This window comes from Branchiostoma lanceolatum, chromosome 12, assembly GCF_035083965.1.
Source record: "Branchiostoma lanceolatum isolate klBraLanc5 chromosome 12, klBraLanc5.hap2, whole genome shotgun sequence".
Classification (NCBI taxonomy): Eukaryota; Metazoa; Chordata; class Leptocardii; order Amphioxiformes; family Branchiostomatidae; genus Branchiostoma; species Branchiostoma lanceolatum.
In genome coordinates, this window is record NC_089733.1 from 11765461 (window position 1) to 11782960 (window position 17500).

Genomic DNA, 17500 nt, shown 5'->3' on the forward strand with positions numbered 1-17500 from the left:
AGTATGATAATTTTTATGTACTTGTCGTCGTCGGCGTGGGGTAACGGTTCGAGCATTGGACCCAGAACCAATAGGTCCCTGGTTCGATACTCAAAATGCCCCGACGTTGTGTCCTTGGGAAAGGCACTTAACACGACTTCCCCTGATGGTTTGGCTAATCTATCAAAATGTGTGCCAAAAACACACTACGGATTTGGTGCGCCAATGTACCAATATCTGCAAATTGACATCCCCAAACCAATAAGTAACACAGAATATAGACCCAAAATATTCAGAAAAAGAATGTCGTTAACTGATCTCATAAGCATAATTTGGATTTCAGCAACTTTGAAATGAGGATCAACTGAGTTGGAAATAATGCATTTCATCCTTGTCAGTTTTAAAAGAAACACAGCTTACAAGACGAATGACGTAGGGACTCGCAGGAGACAAACTCTTTGATAAGGCCTTGATCAATCCATTTTGAAGTATGTGCTATTTCTCAGTTGTCAGTTCATTCCTTCTTGACATATTGCATTTAATTGTGGCTTACTACAAGATGACTGTAAGATTAGATCTCCAATAAATTATTCGAAAACGGGTCTTAGTGACGAAAATGTAGGCTTAAGGTATCAATATTCTGCAGCGCACAGAAAATACCAATCAACAGCTCAATTAAGCTTGTCCATCCAAGATTGTCATCGTGCGTTCATATATCTTCGTTCGTGGCTGCATTTTATGCCACAATTGCATGCAACATGAACAGATTCTAGATATCAAAAGTCTGAAATATGGTCTCATAGAATTATGATGTCATTTATATGGATACGTTGCTGCTGCCATGGCAAACTAAGATGGGTCGATGTAGGAAAGGCATCGAAGGATGAACTATGCATATTTCATTTCATCAGCCCTGATTCGGAGAATCCATCAGTAGCAACATGCTATCTCCACACTTTAAGATGTACCTGGGTTTGACATGTTGATACGAACATCACGCAGGGCAATATATATTCATACGTACAGTAGACATCGCTTGCCCCTTGTCGAAGTAGACTAATATTCCAGGGACTGGTGTGAACTTGACTTTGTATACCAGAAGCAGTACGCGGCTCAATGATACAGAAGAGGCGGATACGGTATCATGATGTTATCACCCGCAATCGCTCATATTCCTCCCCGTGGAATTGAAGTTGCATAGTGCCTGTGATTTCTAAAGATACATGTACCTTTTACCTGAAATGAACCCAGAACAAGAGACAGGCTCGATTACATACGTCAGAGTTATCAACCCGAGTATTCGATTATCGTTGAGTCGAATCGCATCGTCAACACATAATGTTATCCTCACTAAATAGCTTTAAACAACACAAGCTATCAGGTCGTTCGGTGTACTATCACCAGCAGCGCTCGCACCGCGTGCCTGCGAAGTTGCTGTGTTACGCCGAAGGGCTGTTATACCGGCTATACAGATACAGATACAGAAGTTGAATATGGAAAGGTTAGGTGCAACGTTAACGTGTTGTTCACGTGCCTGCAAAGCTGATGTGTTGTATCGGTCGACAGATACAGAAATCTTTTTATAGTCCCACTCCAGTTTGCAGTGGTGCTATACGTTTCTCTCCAAAAGAAGCCATACACAGCAAACCATCATGGACAGCAACTTTGGGAGGATAAAAAGTCAAATTTTTTTCGTCGAGGAGTCGAAAGACTCCATTTTTCGGTAAGACTGAAAAGTCATGACAACCACTTAAAGCTTTACTTTGGTGTCAAAGAAGAAAATCTCTTAGCTCAGGATATAATCTAAATCAAGTTCACTAATTCCTAGCGAAACGTTTTTGCCAAGGGTCTCAGCCCCAGGTTGATACAAGTAGGGATCACTCAATGTGCTTTTCGATGCATTTCGAATTGTATTTCTAAGGGGGTTAGCAACCTCAGTCAGACCATAGTGGGAAAAGAAATTCCGAGCAAAATGTGTTTGGCAAAGGCCCCATCAAAACTGGAAGCAGTCTGTTTGCAAATGTTAAGATTGTGGGTAGGTTGATACAAGTAGGGATCACTCGAGGTGCTTTTTGATGCCTTTCGAACTGAATTTCCAAGGGAATTTCTAAAGAGGTTAGCAACCTCCGTCAGACCATAGTGGCAAAAGAGTTCGCAATTGACACTTTTCAGGTCAAGAAAAACAAGTGCTTGCCCCGCGGTGAAGGATTTGAGACTGCAGTTGAGAAGTCTGGATAATCGTCAAATCCTATCATGGAAAATTAGCTTAGCTCCTGGCGTTACGGTTACAGACTGTGGCTTTAGTTGGTGACGCATGTAACATTAGAGTTAACCAAAGGTTGATACCGGTACTCCTGTAGCTCAACCGGTAGCAGCCTCACAGTTGAGCTCCCGGTTCCAATTAGATGGTATCTGTGAGAGACCCCGGTTCTAATCCCGGGAGGGGCATCACGGTTGGGGCTGCACCTATCTTTCAGAAGGGACATAAGATAGGACGCCTCGAGCACATTAAAGGGGAGGGTGTATCAACTTCCAGGATTCGTATCTTATGTTCTGGACATACTATGGCCATGATTTTGAGTGGCAGATAGCTCTTTTTATTCATGCTACACGTATCATATAGTTCAGAGCGTTAATTAGCAAGTGGCACAACGGTCCATTTTCCAATCAATATATACGTTCCATTGAGATATTCTCCTGAAATCCTCATAAGTGGAGTTTGAATGCCAAAGAGAAACTGTACATGAGGGGGATGCATCGTTGAACAGTAAACTGTCCTTCGTGTCTACAGGATAATGGGTGAGAATGATCCTATAATGGCACTGCGAATCTCACGGCGGATTATGGGCCCTGAACAAAGAAGAAGTGGGATTTGCAAAAAGACAGTGATCCATCAACTAAGACTGCCGTTTCAATCCAGCAATACCTCAAAATTCTCTTTTCACTCGTCTATGGAATCTCTGGTCAACCGTGGCCTCCAACATTTGTAAGTAAGGCGTGGGAAGTGCGAAGAGACAGGGGATGATTGATAACATCCCTGTTTGTGTCGTCAATCTCAATGTTGAAACGTGATGGGAATAAATGTCATTTATATTTGCTAATAAAACTTTTAAAAAGAGTACGTCGTTCCCTTAAAAACCTTTTTTTCAACCAGTTTCACTCCATTTCTGCAATGAGTAATAGATACATTCCTCATACGTTTATTGCCTATAGATTTACGATCAGTTCATTCAATTGTGTGTGTCCGTAAATAGCTGATGCATTTGATTTTTTTCACAATTTGCGCATTTTTTTTTAAATTATAATTTCACATTGACTATCTGGCACAACCATATACTTCAGCTTATTTCTCTACCTATACGTTTAGCATTCATTCGCCATCACACTTAACGGGCGTCTAGAGTAGTGCTGTTCGATTCCCTCTCAAAGTTGACAAGAATTACAACCCTTACGTAAGGAACGTTCCACCAAGATGGTTCTGATTAAAGCACCTGACCCTAGACACCAACAGCGATCAATATTTTACAGGGCATTTGGTACTGGATTAATGTGTGGGGTGGGAGATATTCCCGTACTTTCCGCTACACAAAACCTTAATGGAATAGATAGAAACTGTGTAGGGGTCTGATAGCAGTGCAGGTAGCTTTTGGTGTGATTATTGCCCAAACGGAAATTGAACTCCAGGCGTTGGAATATTATGATAGTGACAAGGTTTTTACTTATTTTTGGCATTCATGTCCGCCAAAAAGACCATTTTTACCGGCCTTTGTAGATTTTCATTTTTTTTCAACATGATAGCACTAAACGATGCAGACGAATTTTTACAATGATTGGATTAAGTGTTGTATTTACAATGTTTTATATTGGGACAAATGTTATTATTTTGGTCCTTGTCCATAAATTGTGGTGGGTATTTGTATTTTCCATCGGAAAATGTGAAGCTAGGTACTTATGTTCATTTGAGAAGACTTACGAAATCAGTAAAATTTATTTCTAAACCCCAGGTCCTCTGTGACATTTAGAGTCATCCTCCCTATCCAGAAAACGACACGATCTTGCCAAAGTGAGGCCTTAGAAACCCTTGGAGATGTGGCTCGTGATGCGTCCGTTTGAAGGAGATCTTCATATCACCTAGACGGTCAAGTTGTTGAAGTAGTTCTTGGAGTTATAGGATGATGTTTTTGTAGTCTTGAAGGATAGCGCTGCGTCAGATCCTTTCAGGGGCTTAATTCAGCCTCTGAGTGCAAGAATCAAAGTACACCTTTGGCTCCCCGGAAGGAGCATTAGTTCTTATTTATGACAGTGAGATGTAGTAGGGGCTTAAGAGGGCGTAAATCTGACTTCTCAGATATGTCCTGCGAGTTTGAACGGGATTTGTTTTTCGTATAGAAGGCTATGGGTTACGCCACACGGACCTACAGGAAGGCTTCTCTTCTAGAAGACTATGCTGATCTTATTTAACCGAACCCCATACCGTCAGCGTTTAAAGTTCAATGATATTTGGTCATATATGTTTGAAAATTATTATTGTGTGTGTCTAAATTGCTGTCCACGGTACTGGTACTGGGCCGAGTTAGCCAGGGAGATGGGCCGAGTTGACCAGGGCAATGGGCCGAGTTGAGTTGTCGAGTTGACTGGGCCGAGTTGTTAATGATCCGAGTCGTCTGACATTCGATGTATTGACTCAGAAACTTTTGGTAAAACATCAATCAAAAACTCCTCTGCTTTCCTAGTTCCGCTAGATAATGATAGAAAATATCGTCTAACGCAAAACGAAACTGATAAGATTTTTGTGTCGTAGCAAAGAGACTTTCAACATGAGCCCAAAGGAATGTAAGTTCACCTCAGTACAGATATAGCACCACATATCCACCTTTGCCAGAGGTAGAATGTCTACATTATTTAAGACGCCTTCAGCTTAAAACGTGATGAAGATAAACATGGGTACACACAGTTCATCCAACTAGTACATTGCGCCTAGAGCTATGCCGTCGATCGCAAAATTATACCCGTAGACTCTTGCCGCAGTTGCCTAAGGTAATCCAATCGAAATCAGATTTAACAAGCGTCATATCATTGCTAATTTATCAAACATTCAGATAAAGCTTTATCGAATCCTCCTGGCACTTTGCTCTAATCTTCTCCGGGGCACTTTACGTTAATGAGATTTATCACCCATGCACACGTAGTTGCTGTGCTCTTCGTGAAGACTATAAGGCGTAGAAGTGAGGTCCCGTCCATACTTCATATGTCCAGGGGGGGTGACTAATAATTTTGCATGAGTTGGAAAAATAATGTTTCTTAAGCCCCTATCACACTTGTGCGTATATTGAGGTCCGTATAAGTTTCGTAATGACATTTCTTTGGATTAGGTAAAGTTTGCGGCCGAAGAACGGCAAGTAGAAAACAACTTCTTTCCCGCAAACTCTACCTAACCCCCCAAAACTGTTAATACGCAACTCATACAGACTTGAGTATACGTTATAGGTGTGAACGGGCCTTAACACAGACTTAACACAGGCCTCAATCACGCAAAGTAAAGTGTTCGGAGTGACGCTTTCGGTGGTTGGTCGGTGTGCTCGGTCTGCGCCATCATGACAAGAAATATGTATTTTGTATCTTCCTTCATCAACGGTATATATCGCACTTGCAAAAATCCAATATTCACCATCCCATCGCGAGTGCAATGTGGTGTTAAGCTATTGAAATTTTCATCACCTTCTGTAAGGTACGAAACGGACGACCTCACGACACATTCATATAACATAGAGATTATGACCGTACCTTACTCATAAAAACAGACAGGTTCGTCTGTCTCAGGTCATCTTGAAACGGTCTTGCAATGGTCAATAGAATAACAATCCTCTCGCTTCAGACAAGGTCAGATTTCAATGAACAAGCGACGCGGGCTGAAACGAAGAAAAGACCCACATGCATTCCCCATTGATCTATGATACATGGTATTATCGTAGAGCTCAGGACGACTTTAGGTCAAAATCTAGAAAAATCTTAAAAGAGCCTTTATCTGGCTTTTGTTTCTTATTTTTGTTTCTTACGAAATACATTTCTTTATCGATGAAATTCATTTGGACTGCTAGCTAGTGAGATTTTTTCTTTCTTAGTGGTCGCTGAACGGTTACCGCCTCAGTGGATCAGGACACCAACCAATACTTGCAATCCCATTTTTTAAGTTGTGCTTTCAACAAAATCGAATGTATATCGATTTATCTTGTGGCAATATCTGTTTCGTCCAGGACAATAGCTATAGATGCACTGAGAGAAATTTAAAAAAAAACATTTCAAGGACTACTTTTTCGGTGAAGTTCCATTTGTCATAACGCTAAAGCACTACTATAAATCATATGCATGTCCTCTTATGAGTAAGGATAGCATGCATGTCACGTTTACCAAAATACTGCCCTGCAACGGGGGCATTTATGAGAACAGACGTTTACGAACGAAAAAAAACAACTAACCCAATTCTAATGGACAGACTTACGAATTATTTGCTGGAAAAAGGAGCATTTCTGACTCAACATGGACTGATTAACCTCAGAAAGGTTCTTTTTACAAATCACCCTATAGACCGAAGAGTTAGGATGAAATTATCAATACAAACGACACCCTCAGTAGCCTTGAAGATAATTGTGTCCCTAAAAAGCATAACACCTCTCGCGTTTTTCCGAAGTGATGGATTGCTTTGGCTTAACAGCATGTATTAGATAATACTATTTCGATACGGTAAGGTGAGCCCTGCTATGGTCCACTGGCCAGGGTTTGGCCAACACCCAACTCATATTATATGAATGAAAATCAAGCTAACAGGTGCCAAAGAATGATTGCAGTACAAACCCTCCATCTATGGAGGCGGCCGGGTGCATCACCAGTTACGTGTTCTCTTAAGACCCTGTCATGCATTCAGGACCTTCCCCACGACTTTGTTCCCGAACCACTCACCAATCGAGGTCGGGGCTGCGTTGGGAGTAGCCTGGAATCCATCCGATTGCATCAAAACAGAATATGACTTACCCGAGTAGTTTGTCAAAGTTTATAGTCAGATGACAGAGGCGACTTTTGTTTTTAATTCTAGAAAAAAAGACTAGTAGGCAACTTCGCCAACCAACCCTACCACATGCACAGATCACCGTAACTTACAACTAACCCTCAACCATGGTCTGGAGAAGGTCAGGAGGCCAATGTTGGTTTTGCATGACAGGAGCTTTAAAGCTTAGAATCTGACAGTATGTTCTGATTAGATAAAGGATCTATCCATAAGATATGTCACAGACCATTTGCAATAATGCAAGTGATACTGCAGATGTGCACTACACTGCTATACGCACAGATCGGACTAGTTTCTTCAGATCGAACTTGCCGCCTTTTTTGTCCATGAAAAGGCAGCACATCAAACAAATATATGATTGAATAACTGTTAGGCTAGCGAGCTGAACATGGATAATATCTCAGTAGGACTCACATCACGAACATTTCCGGACAGGTAAAATACAGACGTGAGAAATCTACTCACCGAAAGATGATGCAGAGCCTTTTACTTGAGCGATATTAGAGTGGGTTTCAAATGTTTCTTCATTGCAGCCGTAGAGTTATCTTGTCTGTTGGTCAGTTTGGGCGATGCTATGCGGCGAACTGTCAGGTACTGGCGCCTCTACCAAGCTAGTAAAGACTAGATGTATAGGTACCGCGTACCCAAAACATAATGCTCATATGGTATCTGATAGAACTTTTTTTTTCAAACTCGCATTGGGCTTTCGGGCGTTGCTATCTTCTTTTGACTAACATGCATGTATTGTTTACCAGAATACTATACAGTAATAGGAGACATTCATATAAGTTTACAGACTTTTACCAGCGATATATATAAGAATCGAAACAAATTCTTACTGACAAACGTTGATTGGCTTGATGAAAAAGGAGTATTTCTGACGCAACAGGGGCCGATTAACCTCAGCAAGGTTATCTTAACGAATCACCACATAGACCAAAGAGTTCGGAAGAAATAATCAATACAAACGACATTCTCTGTGGCCTTGAAGAAAATTGCGTCCCTCGAGAGTTTTATGCAAGACCTCTTTCGTCTTTCCGACATGATTGATAGCTTCGATTTAACAGGATGTATTAAATAATCCTATTTCGGTACGGTGAGGTAGAAGTCCTGCTATGGTTCACTGACCCACATAGACCGAAGAGTCTGGAAGAATTGATCAATACAAACGACAATCTCTGTAGCCTTGAGGAAAATTGTGTCCCTCGACAGTTTATGTTTGACCTCTTGCGTCTTACTGAGGTGATTGATAACTTCGTCTTAACTGCAGGTATTAGATAATTCTATTTCGATTCGGTAAGGTAGGTCCTACTATGGTCCACTAACCAGCTGCAGGGTTCGAGCAACTCCCAGCTCATAACAGCTAACATGGGCCAAACGGAGCCGGGTGCATCACCCGTGAGTGATATGTCTTTTCGTAAGCCCTGTCGCACATTCAGGACCTTCCCACAATATTTCTTCCGACCACTCCCCAACCAAGGTCTTCGCTGGGTTGGGAGTAGCTTGAAATCCATATCCTATTCTAGCTCCAGTTCACTCATCTGATCGCATCCAAACAGAATATGACTTACCTTAGTAGTGAACATTTTAGTCAGATGCCGCAGACAACTTTTAAAGACATTGGCGCAGCCTCGACGACCAACCCCACAGCCACAAATGACCTTTCTCACAACTAACTCCCAACCATGGTCTGGAGAAGGTCGGGAGGCCATGGTCGGCTATGTGTAACAAGGGCTTAACTCCCAGCCATGTCCTGGATCGAGAAACATATACGCCGGGACGCCATGGCCGTCTATGTGTGACAGGGGATTTGGATTGGAGAATCTGACAGTATGCTCTTATGCTCTGCTATGAGTAAAGATCGGATCAGTTTCTTCAGTTCACACTTGCTGTGCGTTTTGATTTATGCCTTAAATATTTTCTTCTTCATCCTTCTTTTCTGTTCATAAAAGACGGAACCTCTTTTCCCTTATCACACTCACTTATCGTGACGTTTTCCAGACTCATCATCATCATATCGGGCGGCTTGCCCGGACTAAGGTTGCTCTCTCCCTCCAGGCGTCACGGTCCGCCATTAGTTGGTCTAGATCTTCAGACCTCACCCCTACATCCCTAGCAAGTTGGTCTATGTAGGTCCGTCGGGGTCGCCCGACACAGGAGTGCCCATGAGTTGGTGCCCAGAGCAGGAGTTCGCTTACAAGTTCTTCTTTGTTTCTGTAACTATGTCCTGCAAACCGTACCCTTCTCTATCCGTATCATCCGTATCCGTATCATCAATCATTTCTAGACTAGTAACGTTAACTCCAAAGGTAACACCGACAGAAAAGGACTTACAAGAACACTACAGTACGAATGGTCTAAATTTTCTAACATGTATTCGAACGTAGACGTGAACATGTTAACAATCTACTCACCAAAAGATGACGCAGAGGCCTTCTACTTGGTCGCTAGTAGAGTGGGTTTCAAATGTTTCTTCATTGCAGTCGTGACAGAGTTACATGGAGCTTGTCAGTCGGTCAGTTTGGGCGATGCTATGCGGCGAACTGTAGTTCTGGCTACTCTACCACGCTAGTAAAGACTAGGTAGCACGTACCCAGAACATGATGCGCATATGGTATCTGATAAATATTTGTTCAACGTCGCACTGTCATTGGGCGTAAGGGCGTTGCAGACGATTTCTCTTGAGGTACAACCATATGGAACCTATACACGGGATATCATCCTTATATACGCGAACATCGCATTATATGCTTATTCCTAAGTTCCGGTGACGTGCTAGACTAGGACCGCTTCATTATGTCGAGGGGGTGTTGACTGATGGTGTTTTTCATGGGGGGGGGGAGAACTGATGGTTCTTGCGGGAGATACATGTAGGATGAGTCATGAGGTGGTACAAACTATCACCTAGAACTTTATAGTCTTTATTAAGTAAGAGAACAATGGTTGCGTTGGCGGGTTTGACTACTCACCAGTCAACATACGTTTGATAACGAAAGGTCTTACATCTCATATTCTGGTATATTTCAAAATTAGTCACATCAAAACAGTCATTTGTACAAATTCTTTATGTTGAATGCAGGGCCAAATCTACATACATATGGATAGAGACAGTCATTCTGCAGCTAAAAGTACATATAGAAATTTGAGACACTTTTGTCCGAGGTAAAATCAACAACAAATTTACATGTAGTAGGAGTTGTCATGTTCTTGCTGTGTATGTATGAATTTGATAAAAAACTTTTTCCTTACATTACATAAGAAAATATCAACACTTTCTACTTAATCAGAACGAAATTCCAAAATGTCAGGCTGCTAATGTATCTTTACGCCGTTGCTTGTGAAAATGACTGGCCTTGAAAGTATTGCAAATGACGCGTATTGGGAAGGAAACATAGCATGCAATTTGGATGTTGGCTGTAGGCTGCGTATGTGAGATAAGCCTGTAAATTCAGCACCCACGCAAGCCAACCATAGCTCGCGTAAGTGTCCCCACTGCGAGCGATAACAATAGCTGGGCTTTCTACGTGTATGAGTTGCTAATTCCTTGTTACTCCCGCCAAGAAGCTATCTCGTTTTCTGTCCCGTTGCTTTCATTTCAGTAGCACAACGAGAACTTAAAACGAACTAAAACGAATATACATGATATACTAATGCGTGTAAGTCCCTCTTTCCCACGAAACTTGGGAACTGGTAAGCCACGTTGATAGCAATGGTATAATGCTGAACAGTGGGAACAAACGGTGAATACAGATTTCTTTATTTGCTTCACAGAAACGCAAGCATTGAATTCAAGCTGGTTGTGCCTGGAAAGACAAACATCCAATGAAAACGTTCGATGTTTGCTGGCGTCCACATTTGCCGCATGGAAATGTGATAAGGCAACCAGTGGTATGATCAATTGGGAAATATAACATCGAATTAAAGATTCATAAGTTAGAATATGATATATGGTGACTTCTGAATGTGCAACACGGAAATGGAATCAATCAAGCAAAGATTAAAGTAAAGGTTGGATACGTAACTTGATTTTAGAATTGCATCAGGAAATTAAAGAATCCCAAGAGCAATGCATAGTTTGGTACTGTCATAGAGATTGATTCATTTAATAGAAAGCCAGGTAAATGTGCAAACTTGTCTGGAAAGTTATTGTAACTGTATACATGACATCGAAGCATGAAGTTCAGGTGTATTTGTGCATTATGACACATCTACAATTATGATTATCAATTTCAAACCCAATAGATTTGAAGTTAGAGCATTGGTATTTGAAATTTGAGTAGCCACGTGTCTTACAATGTCATTGTCAATGTGTTTATTTTGTTCATATCTAGATTAGTCTCTGTGCAAGAATTTGTAATAAACGTATTGAGATGCATGTACCACACTTTAATGCGTTATGATAGCAAACTTGCTGAAATATCTATACATGACTTGAATCTAAATTACTCTTCCGAGTGGAAACCAGACAAATAGCTTCCAAACTTTCTAGACGTCAAAAGACATAATGGTCCAATCCGGGCTTCATATCCATTAGGGGTAAGTTTTTTTATCTCCGGCCTTCCAATCATCTAATGACTGATGATACGTCTTAGTCTCGGTCTCAGTCTTGTTCCTTTCTTCTACGAGACATGGTGACCAAGACAGCGACGTCCGGCCGTGGAATACACACAGTCTCTGACATGTATTATCCTATCAGACGCTCTTAAACTGGCATGTGCAAACGTCGGTCTTTCAAGCCGCCTTCTTCCAGACATAGAGACCATAACTGCGACGTACGCCCGACCAATATACACCTCGATGAACAATCAGTCGCCCTTAACCCGGTAACTGAAAACTTCTGTCTCATCATGCTGTCTTCTCTAGACATAGACACGTCAAAGCTGATATGTCCCCTCTCACTGGACCCGTGGCACGCTGGCGGCGTCGCTGCAGCCGATCGAATTGACAAAGCACTCAACGAATTTCATCGACAAAGAAACGAATCTTTTTAAGCTTTGTGTGTTTTGTTGTCTTTTTGGTCATACTTGTACGTTTTAAATGGTATTTCCATTATAAAGTCAAGGGTAACACAAATTCAGTTTAGGACGCAGCGACGCCGCCAGCGTGCCGCGGGTCCAGTGAGAGGGGGGCTTAAGACTGCGACGTAAGCGCATCCGATACGCACCCTGACATGCATTACCCTATCTGTATCAGACTCTCTGAAACCAACAGTTGTAAATGTCGTAACCCCCTGATGCTGTCTTTTCCTCACATGGAAACCAAGACTAGACATCAACGTAAGCCCGTGCAAAATATCCTACCCATATCAGACGATATAGAAACGAAAGCACATATTTCTTAAGCATATAATGCCATAGAAAAACGTAAACCATATGAATACAGTCGGGTGTGTATTTAACCTCCTTGGTCGGATTTAGAATCTAGAATCGAAAATGGTGGTGAAACCGAAGTGGTGATCCGCCATAAATACGAATTGTATAGCTTGCCGTTTAAGATAAGATACGCTGACAAAAGAATTGATTCGGTCTTTTTAGAATTCTAGAGACTGACATTGATATACTACAGGAAATGATCTCTCCCCAATGCATTCCAGACAAAATGAACAGCCGCCGAAATGGCCGCATTCTTCACCGGTAGGAAAGTCGATGGGAATGCGACAACACTTGGCAAAATAATTCATTTGGCATTTTCCGACAACAAGGGATTCAAACACATATTGATTTACAACAAATGCAAAGTTTTCCTACCTCCCCTGGGATGCAAACCACGCAAACCCTTCAAGCAAAACTATAGCTATACAGAAATGAAAAAAAAGCAATTACAACGTACCCTCGTAGGTACTCCTTGAAATAAAACTTCGTAATGAAAGGCCACCAAAGGCATGTATGTAGTATGTAGACCTTCACCAACGTGATTACTTAGCTCAATTCAAAGGATACACCGATTTGCTTCTGAACATGAAATATCTTTTTATATATCATTTGGGATTTGAGAGAAAACTACTTCGCTGATTGATGTTAAGACCCTGTTATGGGTTCAAAAGATGAAAGTTGGAACTGGAATTATCTTGATGATAATGATATATATGAAAGTGATCATCCTGGGACCAAATTACGACATAACTATAAGCCCACGCAATGCTCAGACTGATATGCTTTATCCTACTTTAGATTAGTCTCCATGGCAGATCATCACTTCAATGCCATTACCATTTTCTGATTCCTGTTGTATTCTTACGGTTGAAGTGTTCTATAACATTATCGACTTTTTATGTTTAGCCATACCTAGTATGGCTCAACATATTGTTTTTGTTCACGTTCTTCTTCTTCTTCTTCTCCTGCCATATCTTCAAATGGAATCTACTCTGTCATTTTTGGGCCAAACGGCCTGAAATTTGGCATGTAGGTAAAGATGGCAAATACCCTTAGGTGATTTTTAAATTTTGTTGAAACAGGCATTAAAATCATTTTTATGGAGGTTTTTTGGGGCATTTTTAGACAATTTTTATATTTTGGGCTCCTGTGCCCTGGTATTGCAAGCAAGTGACCTGAAATTCGGTACAAGGGTGCCTTGAACATGTCCCTACAGGACTTCAATCACAATTCTGGTGTACATCACTTCAGAATGCTTCATTTTGGGGACTTTTGGGCCCATTTTCAGACCAAAAACAGGCCAAAAGTGGTATCCCCGTTCCATGTTCTATTTGCTGCTGGCCAAGGAATCCATGTTCTATCTAAGGATCCCCGCGTTCCATTTGCCACTGGCCAAAGAACGCGTGTTCTATTTAGGTCACCTGAGGTCATATTGCAGGAACACACGCAAGACTTTGCAGTAAGAAGCTCTTGGGGTCTCGCAGAACTTGTAGAGAGAATTTTTTTGCACGGGTGATTTTGGAACAGTCAATTTATGCATCGGGAGGGAGATTGGCGAAGTATGATGCTCTCGCAAATGTTGCCTTTCTACATGCAGTTAATATTTCGATTTGCCCAGGCATTATTTTGGGACAGCCCACTTCTTGCATGGGGAGGAGTATGGCTAAACATGCTGTATTTGCTCAGGGGCAAATGACGGCCTTTCTAGTATACTTTTGGTTCAATAGCGTTTGATATCTGTGCTACTAACAGTGTGCTTTGCCCTACAAAGGGAAGGTACGTTGGCAAAGAAGAATTAAGTGTGCTCTTATTGGAAACCTGTAATATTTGATATACTATAGGTAAGGATCAACCCTATGCGCTCTAAACAAAATGAACTGCAGTGGAAATAGGTGTATTTTTCACCGGTTAAAAAGTTGATAGAAAGTCTTCCACACTGAGGGAATTAACGTATTGATTTCCAACAAATGCAAAAGTTTTCCTGACCTCACTAGGATTTAAACCAGTGAAACGTGCAAGGAAAACTACACATGCGTAGAACTGATAAAGGTAATGACGACGTACACTCTCAGTTGCCCTTCGAAATTATACTTGGCTGTAATAAACTATTGAAAACAATAGAATCAAGGTGAATGGAGAAGATTCTTATTTCCACTGTCGATATTAGAGTCAGCATTTAGACTAGGCCCATGCTATACTGTTCTACATCATTTGTCTGTCCTTGTCATGTTACTTAAGCCAGCAAGTAGCCAGCAATCAGCAAGCATAAACATATCCTTATCAAATGTATAATATTCATACACATTTCAAATGATACATGGGGCAGTGGCGTCGTATTGGCTTAACGGTTAAGCTAAGTTCGAATCCTCTGACATTCTGCCGATGTTGGTAAAGGCACTTGGGGAAAGGTATTTCATACGACTTCCCTCGTTCCACCCAGGTGTAAAAACTTGGTGCCTGACTTCGGCTGGGGAGGTCAAAGGCAGTGGAAAGAGAGAGTAGGGCTCCGCCATCCACTATCGTGCCCTTGACAAAGTGGATAACAACCTTCTGTCCCTACGGCCTCAAAAGGCCATGTGACTACTTTTACTTTTTTACGTGGGGCAATCTGAACATATATCATGTCGGGCTTGAAAAAAAGCTCTTGTAATGGGTAGAGAAGATGAAGGCCGGAACTGGAATGATGCTGATTGATGTGGAAGAGATCTAACTACCAGTCTGGGACCAATCCATCGTGAGCATCCAGGGATCTCCTCGGTGCTGGGAGAACTACCCGCCCGCCCAGATCAATAAGGGCACTCGGGGGAATTTTAATCGAGCTAGATCTACGTACTTCGCAAGGACACGGCTACGAGTAGAAACATGGGTTGTCATAAAGATCGGTCTTCAGAAAAATGAGCTAATCCTTAGTTGGACTTGGCTTGGGGAAACGCCCCTATGCCGTGGGATGTTACCAGGGAGGCTGATTTGAATAGAGAGCCTGCAATGAGTTGGGGCTTAGTCACGTTAGTCGTACGATCGTCGTACAATCGCAACCTAGTCGTGCATGTGTCGCAACCTAGTCGTGCATGTGTCGTACAGAATTACAGCTGTCTTGTTACGAAAAATGCTGTCTCAGATCCTTGTCGGTGGTTGGTTCTGTCACAGCCTGCTTGAAAATCCTGTATCATAAAAATCGTACGACGACCAAGACGAATGTGATCCGTAAAGAACAATCACTAACACTAACACTGCTGCCGACGGATTGAAAACATACCCTCTTTGCAGCTTTGAGGCATAGAGATCCGTTGATTTCCCTAGATTAAAAAGTTGAGAAAACTTGCTAACTGCCTTGAGTTGAGATTCTTCAATCAAAGTACAAAATAGAACTTTCACACACACTATTATCGTGTTATTTGGGCGGATAAAGATAAAAGATATTGAACTGCTTTTTTTAATTGATATTCAATGTGTGTGAAGGATGCAGTGAATTTGATATAGCCTCTTCCAGGCTCCAAGGATTGCTTGGAAAATAGTGGAAATTGGTCAAATAGACTGAATATAGTATGCCAAGGGAATCGGCTGCGGAGAGAGGGTCCAATAGACGATCTATGATTTATATGATCTTACAAACAAGTATATTTCTACTCGTAGCCGTGCCCTTGTCCTTACCAAGTAAGTAGATCTAGGTCCTTACCAAGTAAGTAGATCTAGGTCCTTGCCAAGTAAGTAGATCTAGGTCCTTGCCAAGTAAGTAGATCTAGGTCCTTGCCAAGTAAGTAGATCTAGCTCCATAAAAATTCCCCCCAGTGCCCTTATTGAACAAATGATGGGGGACAAATCTGATACACGCTGAGTTCTACATATATGCAGGATGACGTATATCATGTACCACTAAAAGATTAAGCAATATGGTGCAGTTATCTATGGCCGATGACGAAAAACCTGTTAATTGCATTTTAGATGGTACTCACTAACTGTAAATGTTGTAGTGAATGTTTTGCATGCTGGTTTATGCAATTTTGCAACATCCCCCGTTAAACAATAGGGATTCTACATAACGAGCTTGTTTAAGCTAATGGCATGGTCCATATCTATCTATACACTCGAGTTTGTCAAAGCTAGGATGTCGTCGGCTGCTTGTAGATTCATTAATATTGGAGCGCCAAGGGAGAGCTAACTAACATGCTTTCCGCGCCGCAAAGAATAACGAAACTAATGGAGCTGCCGGATGAAAAGAAAGCTAAAGTTTTAACTCAAAGAAATTGCCTTTTTTTTGTTTTCAGTATTGACTCCGCGTGTGAAGTCTGTGTTTTCTGTGTGTTTGTTTCTTTGCATTTCCTTTTTGTTGTTGCTGTTTGTTTGTTTGTTTGTTTGTTTGTTTGTTTGTTTGTTTGTTCGTAGTAAATTGATTGCATTGTCAGGAGAGTGACAGGAAGTGATTGAGAAGATGACAACAAAGATCAGGCTTGTCGGAGTGAAAGGATGTACAGGTCAGAGCCGTTAGAACTAGTCGTTGATCAGACTTAAGAGACCAGGTCATGGGGATCAATGGAAGGTTGATTTACAGCAAGGCTTTTTGTTTGTCTGTTTGTTTGTTTTTTGCAGCTTGGAATATTTTCTACAAAGCTACAAGACATTGCCAACGATGTTTAAGGCCAACATACGAAAATAACAGTTAAGCTATTTGGATAATCTACAGTCGAATCAATTTGATATAGATTAAAGATATCTTGAAATTTCTCTTTGTTTTGTGTTGCCTGAGTTCTCATATTGTCTGTCTAGCTTCATTCGAAGTACGCCTGTGAATACGCAGAAACGTTGAGGTAAAACCTCTCATAGCTTACGAAAGGCACTTCTAGCTTTGCATGTGTGTGTATGATTACTAATCACACACTCAAGAGACTTGAACCTATCATATCGGCTTCAAAATAACAACTGTCCGATTCTGAGTGGGTCCAGACGCCTGCTAAAGTAAACCCTGCCTTTAAACTATCTTTAAAGCAATAGCTTTGATAAAAATCCAATTTAGATTGACGCAAAAAAAATGGTCCATCGAGATTGTGTGTCCTTGCTTGAAGCCATATCGAAAGAATTTCGACATGAT

The 17500-nt window shown here is 41.4% G+C and overlaps 1 protein-coding gene across 2 annotated transcripts in view; it reads right to left on the minus strand.

Moving 5' to 3' along the window:
• The window catches only part of LOC136446647 (prokineticin receptor 2-like), a 32362-nt gene that overhangs the window by 8633 nt on the left and 6229 nt on the right, over window positions 1-17500 (minus strand). The window contains exon 1 of one of the 2 annotated variants that reach the window (XM_066445133.1): window positions 9457-9725. The exons of the other annotated variant lie outside the window; for it this stretch is intronic. The gene's annotated coding sequence lies outside the window, so the exon portion shown is untranslated. Of the gene's footprint in view, window positions 1-9456; window positions 9726-17500 lie in introns of those variants that run through there. 2 annotated transcript variants of the gene reach the window in all.